Source organism: Helianthus annuus, chromosome 11 (assembly GCF_002127325.2).
Source record: "Helianthus annuus cultivar XRQ/B chromosome 11, HanXRQr2.0-SUNRISE, whole genome shotgun sequence".
NCBI lineage: Eukaryota > Viridiplantae > Streptophyta > Magnoliopsida > Asterales > Asteraceae > Helianthus > Helianthus annuus.
Window position 1 is genome coordinate 25,243,308 of NC_035443.2, and position 19,123 is coordinate 25,262,430.

Genomic DNA, 19,123 nt, shown 5'->3' on the forward strand with positions numbered 1-19,123 from the left:
CAGATATCTACCAACTACCCACAGTATTTGTCACTCGACCGGATCTGTGACTGTGGTCATATCACCATTGGCTGCCCCAATGAATGACGTATATCACTTAAATTTAGGTTCGCCCACCTAATGTGATTAAGACAGTAGTAATGTGCACAATACCCCACATACTGGCTGTAATTTGGTGATTACATAAACTTAATCACTGTAAGTTATAATTCTGAAAATAATTTGGAGTATTGTAAAACATTTGATAAAAAGAGAATGACTCACATTGCAGATTTAACACAGGCAGAATATGATTTAGCCTTGTTAACCTAATTTAATAATAATGCACACAAAACCGGGTTAGTGATCAATACAGCAGTTACGATAACTCACGAGATCAAATTCTCACAACGAACGACAAAGTGCAATACTTAAACATTCATCGATTTAACGACGAACGACAAAGTATAACCCGATGTGGGCGGCACTTAAACATCCATTGGATATATTGATCAGTCTGAAAATGAATCGTAATAGCGATCGAGTTATTACCCTGTTTTGCGGCAGCACTTCGATACTAGTGTGTGTTTTGGACTGTTTCTGCTTATAACGTACTCTACACAACGAATTTCTTCTTCGAATGAACAACAGAAAGCAAGTCCCAATGTCTGCTATTTATACTGATTTTTGGACAGGCTTACGGACCGTATGGCTTTTCCCTTTACGGTCCGTAAAGGGTGCAGTCTAATTACATAGACTAGCTGGGTTCGGGACTAGCTTGCATGACTCACTCTAAATTCGAAATTCAATCTGTACAACGAGACATAAGGATAATTATCACTAGGGTTTACCCCCTCTTGAGTTTTAGGGGCCCTGATCCTGATTCTGATTGTTCTGAAAATTTTAGGGTTAGTGCAGAATTATTTGGGTGTCTCAATTAGGGTTTCCTTATTATCTAATTATCATCCTAATTATGGATTTTAATGAGAATTGTTACATCCTCCCCACCTTAAGAAAAATCTCGTCCTCGAGATTTACTGAAATAGATGAGGGTATTTCCGCTTCATTTCTGACTCCAGTTCCCAAGTATACTCTGGTCCTCTCTTTGAATTCCATTTGACTTTCACCAGTACTAGTCGCTTGTGTTTGAGAAACTTGACTTTTCGATCTTCTATTTGTAAGGGTTTTTCTATGAATTTCAGCTTTTCATTTACCTCTACGTCTTGAAGAGGTACTACCAGGGATTTGTTTGATAAACATTTCTTAAGATTGGATACATGAAATACATCATGTACTCCAGTTAGTTCTTCTGGTAGTTGTAAGCGATAAGCTACTGGTCCTATTCGTTGGATCACTGGGAATGGTCCAACATATCTTGGACTCAATTTTCCTTTCTTACCGAATCGTACTACTCCTTTCCAAGGAGATACTTTCAATAGTACTTTGTCTCCTATCTGGAATTCTAAGGGTTTGCGGCGATTGTCTGCATAGCTTTTCTGGCCATCTCTGGCTGTTTTCAACCTTTCCTTGATTTGAGTTATCTTGTCTGTGGTTTCTTGTACAATCTCTGGACCTGATAATTGACTTTCTCCTATTTCTGCCCAACATACGTGTAACATCTGTCAAAATGCATTCCCGAAATCCGACCCGCTTTGAAATGCGAATCCCAACCTTTGAAACCACAGAAATTCTTCGCGAATTAAATAACCGTCGAAAGATTTTTATATGGTTATTATCTGTGTAACTAATTATTTATTTGTCAAAAAAAAATATAATTCAATATAGTAAGTAATTAATTAATTTAATTAACTTAAAGGTTATTTAGATAACCTAGTTAGTTATAGGAAATCAAAATAAACCAAGTTAAGTTAGCTTATTAGTTAACTCTTAAATTGAGGGGCTATCTGTGTAAATAATTGAAAGTATAATTAAACCTAACCCTAACTCTTTTCTTGTACGCAGCCACATTCCCACACCAGACCCCAAATACGCTCTCCTACCTCTCGATCCCCCCTCCGGTCGTCATTACTGTCGGCGACAAGCACGCACACTCCCTCGGACCTCTACCACTCTCGTTCTCCTCTCCCTCGCTCTGCACAAACGGCCGACCACCACCGCAGTGGTGGCGGCGCACAAACAACAGCAGCAGTCGCATTCTCACGACGGACGTGGGGCGTACCCCCTAAATTAGACCTTCCGAGTCCGCCATTGGTGTCGGTTTCTCTCGGAGCATCGAAGGAGGCAGTTTCGAGCTCCGAACAGATACATCGTCGAGTCTTCTTCTCCGGTAAGTTCACTGATCTTTCATTTTTTTTTTGTTCTTTTTCTTTGATTCCGGGTCAGATTGTTCCGGCTTCGATTGTTGCGGGTCTCGGTTCCACAGGTCATAGGTTCGGGTTTGATTGGTTTGAGTTTTGGGTTGTTTTGGCTCGGGTCTACAACAAACAACAAAGCCGATGCGCGCGACAGTAGCCGGCGTCGGCAGTGGAGTTGGCTCAGATGGGGTTTTCGGTTCGAGTTTGAGTTTAGTGTTCACTCCAATCAGACTATCAGGTCAGATTCAAGTTTCTGTTCGGTTCATTTCGATTTATTCGGTTTTCATTCGGTCCATTTTAATCCGGGTTCGTTTCAGATTTGGTTCGGGTTTTGTCGGGTCAACCGTGGTCAACAACAGTCAACACAACATGTTGACTGGTCAAACCTGGTCAAACAGTCAAATCGGTCAGATGCGATGTTCGGTAAATTCTAACGTCTTGAAGTTCGTCATATTCTTTATGTTAACGATATTTTATAAACGCGGGCCTCGGTGTTTTAATGACGCGAATATTAGTTATATTGTTTTGGATTTAGTTATTGCTTTAGTCGCGGAACCGGCTCTATATAACATGTAACAACTGTTTACATATACATTGTATCGACAACTTGTAATATGTAACATTGATTACTTATTGAATTTTGACAATCTATCGACAACTTGTGTTGTTGGGATCATCCAAAAACAGAGGAAACTCTGCCCGTTTTTTTTTGTAAAAATCGGTAAAACGAAATGTGTGAAACTCTTGAAGCGAAACCTATCAATTCGCTTACTTCTTATAGAAATAGATATAAATGAACATTTATTTTGTCGATACTTCCATAATATTTTTCGATAAACTTAATTTAGAATATTACTTAAACTATATATAATATATATATGTAAAAAAATATATATACTTATCGATCGACTAGATATACTTTAGTTTTCACTTCAAATCTACCGTCGTAATTCCGTTTACTCATGCACCATCGTTTGCCCATTTAGGGTGACCTCGGTGCTCCGTCCTCCTAAACTCGCACACTCGTCAACACTTGGATAATCGGAAGACTTAGCAATTTTGTGAGTATACTCGAACCCATTTTACTTTTAAACACTTTGGGTGCAACATGTATTCTATATTAAACGCACGTGACACTTGAAACTTATTTGAAACTTACTCTATCTATTTAAACATGAAACATGAAACTTGTGATACTTGAGACTTTTATGCTATGTGAACGTTTAATCCCTGTGTGTAGTTCCGCCTTAACAATAGTAGCGCTATAGGAGTAATGCACCTCCCCGTTAGTCTTTGGGGTATTGTTAGGATGAGACATATAACCTCCCGTTAAACTTTGGGAAAGGCACTTAACGCATTGGAAACTTGGGCTATCACTTGGACTGCGTGAACTAGCATGGCTGAAACTATTTTATTATGTTCATGTTGGATATGAGTTTTATTCTATTATTCTATGTAAACAAACTTGTATACTCGCTCTTTGCTTTTGCATTGAAACTCTATTTTAATACATGTTGCAGGTTGACAGTCAAGATGTTGAAGAATCAAGTTAGGATGGACTAGATACCCATTTTAATAATAAACCATGTTTGTTGCAATTTGTCTTTATTTGAATCAATGTATTTGAATTTAGTCATTTATGAAATTTGATTTAATCTATATTGTCACAAATAGTGTTATGATGTTTTTGAGCGATTTGTTCGTCTCATCCCGATGTTTCCGCCATCGGTTGGGGTGTGACAGATTGGTATCAGAGCCATAACTATAGGGAATTAGGAAAAGTAGGAATGCTTTAACCTAGTCTATAGTTTTAGAGCTTTATTCTCATGTTTTGCTTGAAACTACTTGTATGCTATCTTATTTGCCTTTATTTATTCTCTTTTTATCTTTCAAACATATATGTCACTTATGTTATAACACTTCACATGCTATATACTTGTTTTATTATGTGTTAATACTTGTTCCGTTGTTCGATTCTTTATGTGTATTCTTAGCATATTTCTCTATGTGTTGGTACTTGTTTTATTGTCCTATTCTTTATGTACCGTTCTTGATGTGCATTCTTATGTGTTTACACTTGTTTTCGTATTCCTTTAACATACTCCCCTTTACTAAAGCATTTTACTCGATTTTTCTTAAACTCGAAAACACTCGCATTGTACAGACGAGACGAGTTTACCAAAATAGGCGTGAAACCCACAATTTGGTAAACAACTCTCATCCCGCTTGATTTCATTTTTGTTGCACGAAATTACACCATTAAGTTAGGAGTGAAATCCACATCTTAATGGAAATTTCAAATTTCAAATTTCAAATCCAATTTCTAGTGGACCCTCGTTAACGTGTCGAAATTAAATTTTGACCCAACGAGTACCGACCACACTTAGGGTACGAACTCGTCAAGCTAGGGGTGAAACCCGCATCTAGTCGACTAGTCCCACTCCTTGATTTTACATAAATCTCGCCAAGTCTCGAATTTTCGATTGAATTGGGGCATGTAGTAACCGGAAGGGTGAATACCGTTAACCGACTTGTCGGCGAGAGTATACCACCTATTAGGCCAAAGCATGCTCTCAGATTCAAAAGACCTTTCGACCACTTTAGTTAGTCAACGTTCTGTTTTGGAACCATCGGAGTTTCTTTTTATCAGATGTACGCTTTATTATCTTCGATCTTTTATGATGAAACTCTTTCTTGTCAATTTTGAACCATTTTTAAGATTTCACTTTTGCGCATACATCATACGATTATATATCATTAGCATGCATAATTTTACTTAATTTTAATTACACTTTTGTAACAACGAGTGAAGACATATCATCAAGATAGGAGTGATTTCCTTACCTTGACGATTAACTTCACTTCCTTTTTCATCTTACAACGACCTCACCAACGGATTAGGGGTGATTCCCTTACCTAGGTGGTCGTTACCAATGCTTTCTTTTAATAGATTATTTTATGTAAATACAATCATGTTTATATCCAAATCGTTTATCATACAAACCTCTAATTATTTCAAAATGCATTACTTATATAAAGGAATTTCTTACCTTACCATCTATATTCCTATAGCTCACATACACGAAATTCTTAACTCTTTCATAGACGCTTGTTCTTCAACATTCGAAATTTCACGAAATGCTACTCATCAACTTAGTCAGTCAAAAAAAAAAAATCCATGGCCCACGAAATTTCGCATTCAACATAATTAATAAAACACGCTCACCTCACAACATTAAACTAGGGATTTTTTATTTTCAATCAGGAATCAACAAACTTTTTTTTTGCACACGTCTATAAAACATTAAAAACCTTATTCAAACATTTACTAGAACTTCTTTCAAAATCAACAAAACATTTTATTAAAAGACGCTTTCAATAATCACTAAGTTCATGCACCAAATTTCTTTTCTAGGGATCAACTTTTCTCAAGAATCTATAAACTTCAAAATTGTTTATACACAAAGTTATTTAAAACGATACAAACTTATTAAACCCTAGAACTTTTCAAATCTCACTCGATACGCCAATTAAATTCAAAATACGTGGGCAAGGAAACTTCATAAGAACCGACAAGTTCTCAACTATGTAAATTCTTTTAAAACCATAATAGCATTTCCATTCTTTTACAAAGTATCCTTTCGCATAATCAAAAGATGTTTTCTTTTATATTCTCCTTACATTCACAAACTAGATTTTACATTCCATGACAACTCAATCTATTTTAACTTCACGTTTTGCGCAAACAACTATATATGTATATCATTTTACACGTTTTAGTCAATATCTCCCAACAATCTCACGCGTGTCACTCGTTCTCTTTTTTTTCCTTTCATATTCAAAACTTTAAATCTTTTATGCGCATAAACTCGTGTTTTTTTTAATTTTATATTATAAACAAAATCATTATTTCCTACATCCATACTTATACATTTTATGCCTTCACTTATGTTCACACTTACGCATTTATGTTATACTCACGATTCAAAATTCATACGTTTTACGTTTATACACACTTACGTTGTCCTTACATTCATGTCTATACTACATTCGTATTCATATTCATACGAGTTATGTTTTCATTTGCACTTTTACAACTTTGTTACACTTATACTCATACGCATGTATTTTATTCATACTTAAACATTCACGTTTTACACTTAATTTTCACATTTACATCCATACTCATGCATCTTATGTTATATTCATATTTATACTCGTATTCACACTCGTACTCGTGTTTATACTCTCATTTATACGATTTATGTTATATTCGTACTCGCATTTATACTCACGTTTATAAGATTTACGTTATATTCGTACTCGCATTTATACTCACGTTTATAAGATTTCTGTTATACTCGTACTTTTGTTTGTACTCTCATTTATACGAATTGTGTCTATACTCACGTCATTCGTTTGTGCTCAAATTGTGCTCACATTTATGCTCATTTTTTTATACACGTTATGCTTATACTTTTACTCATACTCCTGACATGCGTTTTGTGTGTATGCTCACGTGCGTGTTCAAATTTAAACTTATAACTATGCTCATGCTTTTTACTCAAAATTTATACATTCGCACATGTACACGGGCGAAACCCGAAGGATTCGCTTACGTGGGACTTATACTATTTGGAACGTAAACATGCTTATATGCTAAATTTCTGTACTCACGCATTTTTGTTTTCAAAATTTATGTATACCTTGAGTCATACGTAACTAGTACAAGCTATGCGGATTATGCGACGGTCAATATAATCGCGGGTGCACACGGGATTATAGTGACGGGCGTATGAAAACCATAGAGTGTACTACTGTGTATGGTAAGACACGGAACGTAACATGACACCGAATACGAAACATACGTAATGTGGTCAAAACATGGTGGATACGCCGCTGGTACTTTTTACATATAAATGTTTGCACCATATTACCAAACTTTAGTAAAACACGCCATGAGAAATTCAGTGTCTTGCAGACCTTTTGGACCTAATTCAACCTTTAAACAACTCACAACGCATTATATCCGATTATCCACGACGAGACTCCATTCTTAGTATGCGACTTTGGTTTATCCAATACTTGTGTCATTCTTGTACTTGCATTCACTTAGAGTCAATCGTTTACTTCCATACTCCCACTATTCACTATTATTCCATGTCTTTTATACGAACCCCTTTCACGATCAAGTCTCATCTATTCTCTCTGTTGAATCTTCAGATGCCATCTTTTCAAAAGTCTTCCTCTTAGATTTCGAGGACGAAATCTCCTAAAGTAGGGGAGACTGTAACATCTGTCAAAATGCATTCCCGAAATCCGACCCGCTTTGAAATGCGAATCCCAACCTTTGAAACCACAGAAATTCTTCGCGAATTAAATAACCATCGAAAGATTTTTATATGGTTATTATCTGTGTAACTAATTATTTATTTGTCAAAAAAAAATATAATTCAATATAGTAAGTAATTAATTAATTTAATTAACTTAAAGGTTATTTAGATAACCTAGTTAGTTATAGGAAATCAAAATAAACCAAGTTAAGTTAGCTTATTAGTTAACTCTTAAATTGAGGGGCTATCTGTGTAAATAATTGAAAGTATAATTAAACCTAACCCTAACTCTTTTCTTGTACGCAGCCACATTCCCACACCAGACCCTAAATACGCTCTCCTACCTCTCGATCCCCCCTCCGGTCGTCATTACTGTCGGCGACAAGCACGCACACTCCCTCGGACCTCTACCACTCTCGTTCTCCTCTCCCTCGCTCTGCACAAACGGCCGACCACCACCGCAGTGGTGGCGGCGCACAAACAACAGCAGCAGTCGCATTCTCACGACGGACATGGGGCGTACCCCCTAAATTAGACCTTCCGAGTCCGCCATTGGTGTCGGTTTCTCTCGGAGCATCGAAGGAGGCAGTTTCGAGCTCCGAACAGATACATCGTCGAGTCTTCTTCTCCGGTAAGTTCACTGATCTTTCATTTTTTTTTTGTTCTTTTTCTTTGATTCCGGGTCAGATTGTTCCGGCTTCGATTGGTGCGGGTCTCGGTTCCACAGGTCATAGGTTCGGGTTTGATTGGTTTGAGTTTTGGGTTGTTTTGGCTCGGGTCTACAACAAACAACAAAGCCGATGCGCGCGACAGTAGCCGGCGTCGGCAGTGGAGTTGGCTCAGATGGGGTTTTCGGTTCGAGTTTGAGTTTAGTGTTCACTCCAATCAGACTATCAGGTCAGATTCAAGTTTCTGTTCGGTTCATTTCGATTTATTCGGTTTTCATTCGGTCCATTTTAATCCGGGTTCGTTTCAGATTTGGTTCGGGTTTTGTCGGGTCAACCGTGGTCAACAACAGTCAACACAACATGTTGACTGGTCAAACCTGGTCAAACAGTCAAATCGGTCAGATGCGATGTTCGGTAAATTCTAACGTCTTGAAGTTCGTCATATTCTTTATGTTAACGATATTTTATAAACGCGGGCCTCGGTGTTTTAATGACGCGAATATTAGTTATATTGTTTTGGATTTAGTTATTGCTTTAGTCGCGGAACCGGCTCTATATAACATGTAACAACTGTTTACATATACATTGTATCGACAACTTGTAATATGTAACATTGATTACTTATTGAATTTTGACAATCTATCGACAACTTGTGTTGTCGGGATCGTCCAAAAACAGAGGAAACTCTGCCCGTTTTTTTTTGTAAAAATCGGTAAAACGAAATGTGTGAAACTCTTGAAGCGAAACCTATCAATTCGCTTACTTCTTATAGAAATAGATATAAATGAACATTTATTTTGTCGATACTTCCATAATATTTTTCGATAAACTTAATTTAGAATATTACTTAAACTATATATAATATATATATGTAAAAAAAATATATATACTTATCGATCGACTAGATATACTTTAATTTTCACTTCAAATCTACCGTCGTAATTCCGTTTACTCATGCACCATCGTTTGCCCATTTAGGGTGACCTCGGTGCTCCGTCCTCCTAAACTCGCACACTCGTCAACACTTGGATAATCGGAAGACTTAGCAATTTTGTGAGTATACTCGAACCCATTTTTACTTTTAAACACTTTGGGTGCAACATGTATTCTATATTAAACGCACGTGACACTTGAAACTTATTTGAAACTTACTCTATCTATTTAAACATGAAACATGAAACTTGTGATACTTGAGACTTTTATGCTATGTGAACGTTTAATCCCTGTGTGTAGTTCCGCCTTAACAATAGTAGCGCTATAGGAGTAATGCACCTCCCCGTTAGTCTTTGGGGTATTGTTAGGATGAGACATATAACCTCCCGTTAAACTTTGGGAAAGGCACTTAACGCATTGGAAACTTAGGCTATCACTTGGACTGCGTGAACTAGCATGGCTGAAACTATTTTATTATGTTCATGTTGGATATGAGTTTTATTCTATTATGCTATGTAAACAAACTTGTATACTCGCTTTTTGCTTTTGCATTGAAACTCTATTTTAATACATGTTGCAGGTTGACAGTCAAGATGTTGAAGAATCAAGTTAGGATGGACTAGATACCCATTTTAATAATAAACCATGTTTGTTGCAATTTGTCTTTATTTGAATCAATGTATTTGAATTTAGTCATTTATGAAATTTGATTTAATCTATATTGTCACAAATAGTGTTATGATGTTTTTGAGCGATTTGTTCGTCTCATCCCGATGTTTCCGCCATCGGTTGGGGTGTGACAATACGGGAGTTCTGCACTTACGTCCATACAGTGCTTCGAATGGAGCGGCTTCGATGCTTGAATGATAACTATTATTATAGGAGAATTCAATTAATGGTAAATGGTTATCCCAATTACCACCAAAGTCAATTACACATGCTCGGAGCATGTCTTCTAGAGTTTGGATCGTCCTTTCACTTTGTCCGTCTGTTTGTGGATGATATGCAGTACTTAGATTGAGTCGGGTTCCCATTGCTTCTTGGAAACTTGTCCAGAAACGGGAAGTGAAACGACTATCTCTATCCGATACAATGGAGAGTGGGACTCCATGTAAGGATACTATTTCATCTACGTACAACTTGGCTAACCTTTCCATGCTAAAGGTTTCCTTTATTGGTAGAAAATGAGCAGATTTGGTTAATCGGTCCACAATTACCCAAATCGCATCATTACCTTTTCTGGTTTTGGGTAGTTTAGTAACAAAGTCCATTGTTATGAGTTCCCATTTCCATACAGGCATTTCTAACTGTTGTAGTAGACCTGAAGGTTTCTGATGTTCGGCTTTAACTTGTGAACAGGTTAGACACTTAGATACGTATTCGGCTATATCCTTTTTCATTCCTATCCACCAGAAATTCTTTCTTAAATCTTGGTACATCTTATTGTTTCCTGGGTGAATAGTATATCTAGATTTATGAGCTTCCTCTAAAATCTTATTTCTTAATTCTCCCTGTTTAGGTACCCAAATTCTGCTTTTATGGAATTTCCAAATTCCATCATTTCCTTGTTCCAATTCTTTTAGGTAACCTTTCATTCCTTCGGCATCGTCCTTGATTGCCGTTTCCTGAATTTCCTTCAATTGTTCCATTAAATCTACTTGTAGATTTATTCTAAGAGCACGGACTCGCCTTTGCTTCTCATGATACTTACGACTTAAAGCATCTGCGACTACGTTTGCCTTTCCTTCGTGATATTGGATATCACAGTCGTAATCACTCACGATTTCCATCCATCTTCTTTGCCTCATATTTAGCTCTTTTTGCCCAAATATATACCTTAAACTCTTATGATCTGTATAAACAGTAAACTTACTTCCATACAGATAATGTCTCCATATCTTAAGGGCAAAAACTATAGCTCCTAATTCCAAGTCATGAGTCGTATAGTTTTCCTCGTGCTTTTTCAATTGTCTGGAAGCATACGCAATTACCTTTTTGCGTTGCATTAACACACATCCGAATCCTAATTTTGAAGCATCACAATATACTTCAAAATCTTCTGTTCCTTCTGGTAAGGCTAAGATTGGTGCATTGGTTAATTTCTGCTTTAAGATTCTGAAAGCTTCTTCTTGTTTAGGTCCCCATTTAAACTTAATGGCTTTACAGGTTAGCTTAGTTAATGGTACAGCTATCTTGGAAAAATCCTTAATAAACCGTCTATAATATCCGGCTAAACCTATAAAACTTCTAATTTCCATTGCAGTTTGCGGAACCTTCCAATTGGTAATTGCTTCTATCTTAGCAGGATCTACGTGAATACCTTCATGATTCACCATGTGTCCTAAGAATTGCACTTCTTGTAGCCAAAATTCACACTTTGAAAATTTGGCGTACAACTTTTCATTTCTTAACAAAGTTAAGAGTGCATGCAAGTGTTGACAATGTTCGTCCTGACTTTTTGAATAAATAAGTATATCGTCTATGAAAACAATTACAAATTTATCCAAATATGGTTTACAAATCCTGTTCATCATGTCCATGAATGCTGCAGGTGCATTAGTTAATCCAAAGGGCATGATTGTAAACTCATAGTGTCCATACCTAGTTCTAAAAGCAGTTTTAGGTATGTCTTCTTCTTGAACTTTCAACTGGTGGTATCCAGATCTTAAGTCTATCTTAGAGAAATACCTAGCTCCTTGCAATTGACCAAAAAGATCATCAATCCTAGGTAATGGGTATCGATTCTTAATTGTAACCTTATTTAGCTCTCTATAATCGATACACATTCTCATCGATCCATCTTTCTTTTTCACAAACAACACTGGTGCACCCCAAGGGGATGAGCTAGGTTGTATAAATCCTTTGCTTAGTAATTCATCTAATTGCTTCTTCAATTCTAGCATTTCGGTAGGAGCTAATCGATAGGGTGCCTTAGCTATCGGTGTAGTTCCTGGAATTAGATGAATTCTAAATTCTACTTCCCTATCTGGTGGTAACCCAGATAAATCTTCCGGGAATATATCTGGGTATTCTGAGACTACAGGAATTTCCTTAAGTTCTTTACCTTTAGTACTAATGATTACTGAAATCATATATACTATTCCTTGTTTTCGTTCATAATTAGCAACTTTCATTAGTGATATGAACTTCAGTGGCTTTCGAGGTTTATCTCCTGTAATCATGATTATTTCTCCAGTAGGTGATTGAATTTCTATAGAATTTTTATCACAAATGATTTGAGCATGGTTGGCTATTAACCAATCCATTCCTAACACAACATCAAATTCAGCTAATTTCATAGGTAATAGGTTTGCAGCAAATTTATGACCTGAAAGTTCTATTTCTACTTCTTGCAAAACCTGATTGATTTTTACTGAATTCCCATCTGCGGTTTCGACTGTAAAAATCTGCCTAATGGTAGTTAAGGGTAACTTAAGAGCTTGGCAGAATGAAGTATTGATAAAACTTTGGTTTGCACCAGAGTCAAACAATACTTTTGCATAAACGTCGTGAACTAAAAACGTACCGGCTATCACATCCGGAATGAGCTCTGCTTCTTGAGTGGTTAGCTGGAATGCTCTGGCATTCTTCTTAGTAGCTCCTTCGGTCGCTTTGGGTTTGTTGTCTACTGGTTTGACTAACTTAGGACATTCTGTTTTGAAATGTCCAGCTTCTCCACAATTATAACAAATTATGGATTTCTTTCTGCAGTTTTCTTCACGATGTCCTATCATTTTGCAAAAATTGCAAAGTTTGTTACATTTTCCAAAATGTTTCTTTTTGCAAATTTTGAAAAATGGCTGAGTTGAAGATTGCCCTGCTCCTCTTTTCTTGAAATTACTACTATTACCCACCCTAAATCCTTGGGTAATTTTCTGAGCTAGTTCCTTCTTCCTGTCTTCATCTCTTGTGCGTATCAGTTCATCAGTTAAGGTGTTAGCTAATTCTACTGCATCGTCAATAGTGCGAGGTCTCGCAGCCTTAACGATATTTCGAATTTCGCTAATTAATCCCCAAATATAGCGAGAAATGAGTACCGGTTCTGGCGAAGCCAGTGTTGGTACCACTCTAGCATATTCAAAGAATGTCGAAGTATAACCACGACAGTCTACGCCTATCATACGATGACTCAGGAACTTGTTTGCCATTTGTTCCTTTTCGTATTCGGGACATAATTTTCTTTCGACAAGACTCTTAAATTCTTCCCAATTCATCGCATAGGCCACCCTTCTTCCTTTTGCTTGTAGTACTGTGTTCCACCATTCTAGTGCTCCTTCTTTAAACGGATTTGATGCGTACATGACCTGATCATCTTTGGCACACTTACTTATTGCAATTACTGCTTCGGTTTTCTCTAACCAACGCTGTGATGCAGTTGCCCCTTCATTGCCTGCAAATTCAGTGGGTTTACAAGGAAGGAATTCTTTGAAAGTGCAACCAGGTGTTGCAGCTTTCAGTTTCTTAGGGAGCGGCGTGTGCTGGGATTCATTATCATGATTATCATGATTATTGTCCCCGTTTATACTATTACTGAAGTTATCTTCAAAAGTACGTTTACTAGAAACGATATGTTGCGGTTCGATTGGACTTTTTACAGCAGCAACAAATGCTGGAATAGCATTGGCTATCCCTTGAGCAACAATATTTTCAATATCTTGTCTAGTCATATATTGATCCCCTGGATGTTGCTCCGACTGATTAACCTCATTTTCTGGTTCATTACCAATGTTTGCCATCTGATAATATATATATATATATATATATATATATATATATATATATATAGTCTTTATTAGTATCTGATAAATAGCAATTATACACAAACAATCACATAATTTACAATACATGTATAGTCAAAACTATCGATTTCTCGATTTCATTTTATATTGGTTATAGTATGCATCAATACACACCAATATCTTACAAAGTTTTATTCGGAGTTATGTTACAGACTGATTTCACTATTTACTTTTACTATTACACAACTATAATTTTACCATCCTCCTATTTCTCGTCACTTGTCGTCCTAAAAACGAAGTTCCCTTTCATCATATTTCCAGGCAATTTGTCCCCTATCTCCCTGATTCTATTTCCGGCATCCATCAATTCTTCACCGTAATGGCGAAGTTCAGCCATATTCTCGTTACTCATTGATGGATTAGGTAGGGGTTCTGGATCGAATTGTGGAAGAAAGGAATAAGGGTCGTTGACAATATTTTGAAATTGCCAATCATTCGTCCACCATTCGTCCATTTCTACAGGTTGGGAATGAACTATTGGTTCTGGGATTGCCGGTTCAAAATTCATAGGGAGTGGATTTTCAACAGGATAGGTAAAAATATTAGTATTGACGGGTTGAATAGTCTCACAGTTTTCCAATAGAAAATCTATTTCATCCTGAAAAGTTGTTCCCTGGTTTCGGTTGGAGCTCTCTCCGATTTCTATCTGAGTTGGTCTAGAACCTTGTCCTACTTCCATTTCTATTTCTTTAGAGTATTCCTCAAACTGTATTTCCATTTGCCTAAAATCTTTCCTAACTTCAGTTTCTATCTCTTGCTGTTTGGAATTTTCTTTGATTACAATTCCTTTTTCTTTTTCTAAAGGGTTGTTTATTTTAGGAAGTTTCGGAGCTGGCTTTTTCCTACGTATACGACTTCCCCAGACATAATTCTTTCTTTTCTTTCGTTTTGGCTTTGTCAAAGGCGGAGCATTGAATTCTACAGGTTGTTCCACATCAGCAAAGTATCCAGTAAAATCTTGGGAAACTTCTACATTCACTGGGTAAAGATTGAGGTTCTGAAAAGCTTCAGATATCTCGCTCATGCTGTGTAGCATATATGCAAAATGCACAAAAATGCTAAGTTAAAACTTTGAAACAAAGTTTAACAAATAAACATCGAAATTTTATTGCACACTATTTATACAAAATAACAGGAAAGAACACACTCGGATTTATTTATTTATTTACTGGGAAGTGCTTTTACTAGATTTAGGGTATTTAAAGATTTGCATGTTCTGCTACAGTGGCTAGCATATACAAATTTGCCCATTTCTCATCTAGCTTGTCTTCCCAAGGTGATTTATTGATTAATTCCTGGGTTTCCTTTTTAATCCTCTTTTCTCGGATTTGCTCTTTACTTTTCTTAATAATCATACTCCTTTTTCTAGGAGAAAGCGATTTCTCATATTGTGCTTTTCGCACAAATATTCCTTCTTCAGGAATTATAGGGAGTTTAGAAGATGAACTTCCTTCTTCATAGACTGACCTATCTAATTTAAGATAGATATCTTGCAGCTTTTGCTTACCCATACTGTAACTAACAAATAATCAGTTTTAATAAAACACATAATAGTAATCAGGAAAAAAATTAAGTATCTCTAAATACTTAATTAGCTTAACTTAGTGGCTCTGATACCACCTCATTTCTGTCACGGCCCCCGACCCGGTTTGACCCGTTTCAGGAACCGCGGGACAGAAATCCCGTGATATTTAATTATGTGATTTTAGCAGCGGAAATTGTATCGTCAGGATCGTTTTAAAACTAAAAACTTTTCCCGATTATTTTATTTCACAACTCGGGATAAAACCCCGGTAATTTATAATAACTTGGTTTTACTGAGAAATCTTTATTTTTTACAAAACATAATTCCTTATTTTATAATGAGCCACTATTTTAAGCCTGCACTGCTTCCCAGCACTTTTCCTGAATTACAATAGATCACCTGAAACATGTTTGAAAAAGGTTTTGTCAGCGGGAAATACTGATTGAATCATTCTATTTACTGAAAACGACACATTTATTATAATTTACAGTATTAAGAGTTTTTACATATGTTTCAGATATCTACCAACTACCCACAGTATTTGTCACTCGACCGGATCTGTGACTGTGGTCATATCACCATTGGCTGCCCCAATGAATGACGTATATCACTTAAATTTAGGTTCGCCCACCTAATGTGATTAAAACAGTAGTAATGTGCACAATACCCCACATACTGGCTGTAATTTGGTGATTACATAAACTTAATCACTGTAAGTTATAATTCTGAAAATAATTTGGAGTATTGTAAAACATTTGATAAAAAGAGAATGACTCACATTGCAGATTTAACACAGGTAGAATATGATTTAGCCTTGTTAACCTAATTTAATAATAATGCACACAAAACCGGGTTAGTGATTAATACAGCAGTTACGATAACTCACGAGATCAAATTCTCACAACGAACGACAAAGTGCAATACTTAAACATTCATCGATTTAACGACGAACGACAAAGTATAACCCGATGTGGGCGGCACTTAAACATCCATTGGATATATTGATCAGTCGGAAAATGAATCGTAATAGCGATCGAGTTATTACCCTGTTTTGCGGCAGCACTTCGATACTAGTGTGTGTTTTGGACTGTTTCTGCTTATAACGTACTCTACACAACGAATTTCTTCGTCGAATGAACAACAGAAAGCAAGTCCCAATGTCTGCTATTTATACTGATTTTTGGACAGGCTTACGGACCGTATGGCTTTTCCCTTTACGGTCCGTAAAGGGTGCAGTCTAATTACATAGACTAGCTGGGTTCGGGACTAGCTTGCATGACTCACTCTAAATTCGAAATTCAATCTGTACAACGAGACATAAGGATAATTATCACTAGGGTTTACCCCCTCTTGAGTTTTAGGGGCCCTGATCCTGATTCCGATTGTTCTGAAAATTTTAGGGTTAGTGCAGAATTACTTGGGTGTCTCAATTAGGGTTTCCTTATTATCTAATTATCATCCTAATTATGGATTTTAATGAGAATTGTTACATAACCCCTGATCACGGATTCGATACCCTGTCCGATCGATCTTGAACCCAGCAACGAATGCCATAGCGCTACCTGATAAAGGCTATGCTTTGTAAACTACGTTGGTGTTTTGATCTCGTGATGTATTGATAAAGTTGAATTGGGCTATTATACTAACACCCGTGCATTGTATATTTTTATTAGGAACTCCGGAAAATCATCAGAAAATATTAACAGGAAGCTTATAGTAAAACCCTAAGTCTGCAAAGCGAGTCATTCTTCTTTTCTCACATTATTGTGAACCATTTTATTTAAAATGCTTTGAAAACCCCTAAATGTTTTCAGTTATAATTACAGTAATTAAGTCTTTATATTTCGAAATTACGGCAGTATGTGGGAATGCTTTCAAAACCCTATTTGCTATATATTATTCGATACACATTATAGGTAATTGTCACTAGTATAATTGTATATTTATATACTATTCTCATAATAAAATTTAATAACATTATAGTGTATTTAATAAGTGTATATTAAGATATACATCGTGAGTTATTTAATATTTAAAATAGTATATTATAAACCTTAATGTATAATATATAAACCTTAATATGTATCATAATAAAATTAAACGATATATGTCAATTATATATTTAACTTTTAATATACTAAGATATACATCGAGAACACATTATTTAAAAACCCGATATGTGGGGTTTGGTATACATTATTTGATAAGCGTCACTAGTTGAAAGAACGATCAACAGTGATACGACCGCAATCACTAGTTGAAAAAATGATCAACAGTAATATGACCACAGTCACTAGTTGAAAGAATGATCAACAGTGATACGACCACAGTAACTAGTTGAAAGAATGATCAACAGTGTTATGACCACAATCACTAGTTGAATGAATGATCAACAGTGTTATGACCACAATCACTAGTTGAATGAATGATCAACAGTGATACGACCATAGTAACTAGTTGAAAGAACGATCAACAGTGTTATGACCATAGTCACTAGTTGAAAGAATGATCAACAGTGATATGACCACCGTAACGGGAATCACCTAGTGACAAATACCTTTGAATAATAGTAAGATATAATATATACATTACTTGACAACCTTCACTATTGGACGAAAGTTAGCCAATGAGTGATATGACCACCGTCACATCGGAACTGCCACCATGTGACAACTACTGATTGAGTTTTTGGTAGATATAAACAATGTAATCTCCCTTGCTACTGTAAAATATAACAATGTGTCATTTTACAAAACGGAATGAACTCGCCAGTATTTCTTGCTGATAAAATGTTTTCAAAACGCGTTTCAGGTAATTTGCTGTAAAGATAATAGAAGTCTGCTATGGAGCACTAAAGGCTTAAATAAAGTGGCTATAAATACCTTAATAAAAGAAGAAATTTATGTTTTATTTATTTGGGTTTATCCCTTTAAAAATTTTGAATTGAATATGGGTTTTAGCCCATTTATTTAATATTAAAAGTTGATGTTTTTATAAACTCTGAAATTATTTTCTAACTACGATCTTGATGAAAAAATTTTACGCTGCGTATTTAATAAACACCGGTACCACTTGACTTATTCACGGCTCCCGCTCCCAGGGTGGGGTCGAGGGTTGTAACACTTAATTCCAACCAAGGTTAGTAATTGATATTACATAAACCGGGCTACTCATTTAACGTTTTAGTCGATGAAAAAAATATTGGTGAAAGTGGTTAAAATTCCTTATCAAATTGGTGCAAACCACTTTATGTCGAGTGCATTAGCTTCTGGGCACCGTGTTTTCGAATCTCATTTAACAGGGGGGGAAGGAAAATAAATTAAGAGAGAAAAGGAAGGAAAAGATTTGATTTTTTTCGTGTTCCCGAGTTTAATGAAAAGTAAAGCAAAAGAGAAGAAATCAAACATTTTATGTGTTACCGAGTTAGGAGGAAAAGAAAAGAAAGGAACAATTTTACTATTATACCCTTTAAACATAAAACATTTTAATTAGATATGAGGGCAATTTAGTAATTAATAATATTTTCTCTCCTATAATCTCTCCAATTTGGGAGGATAAATATATGGACAAA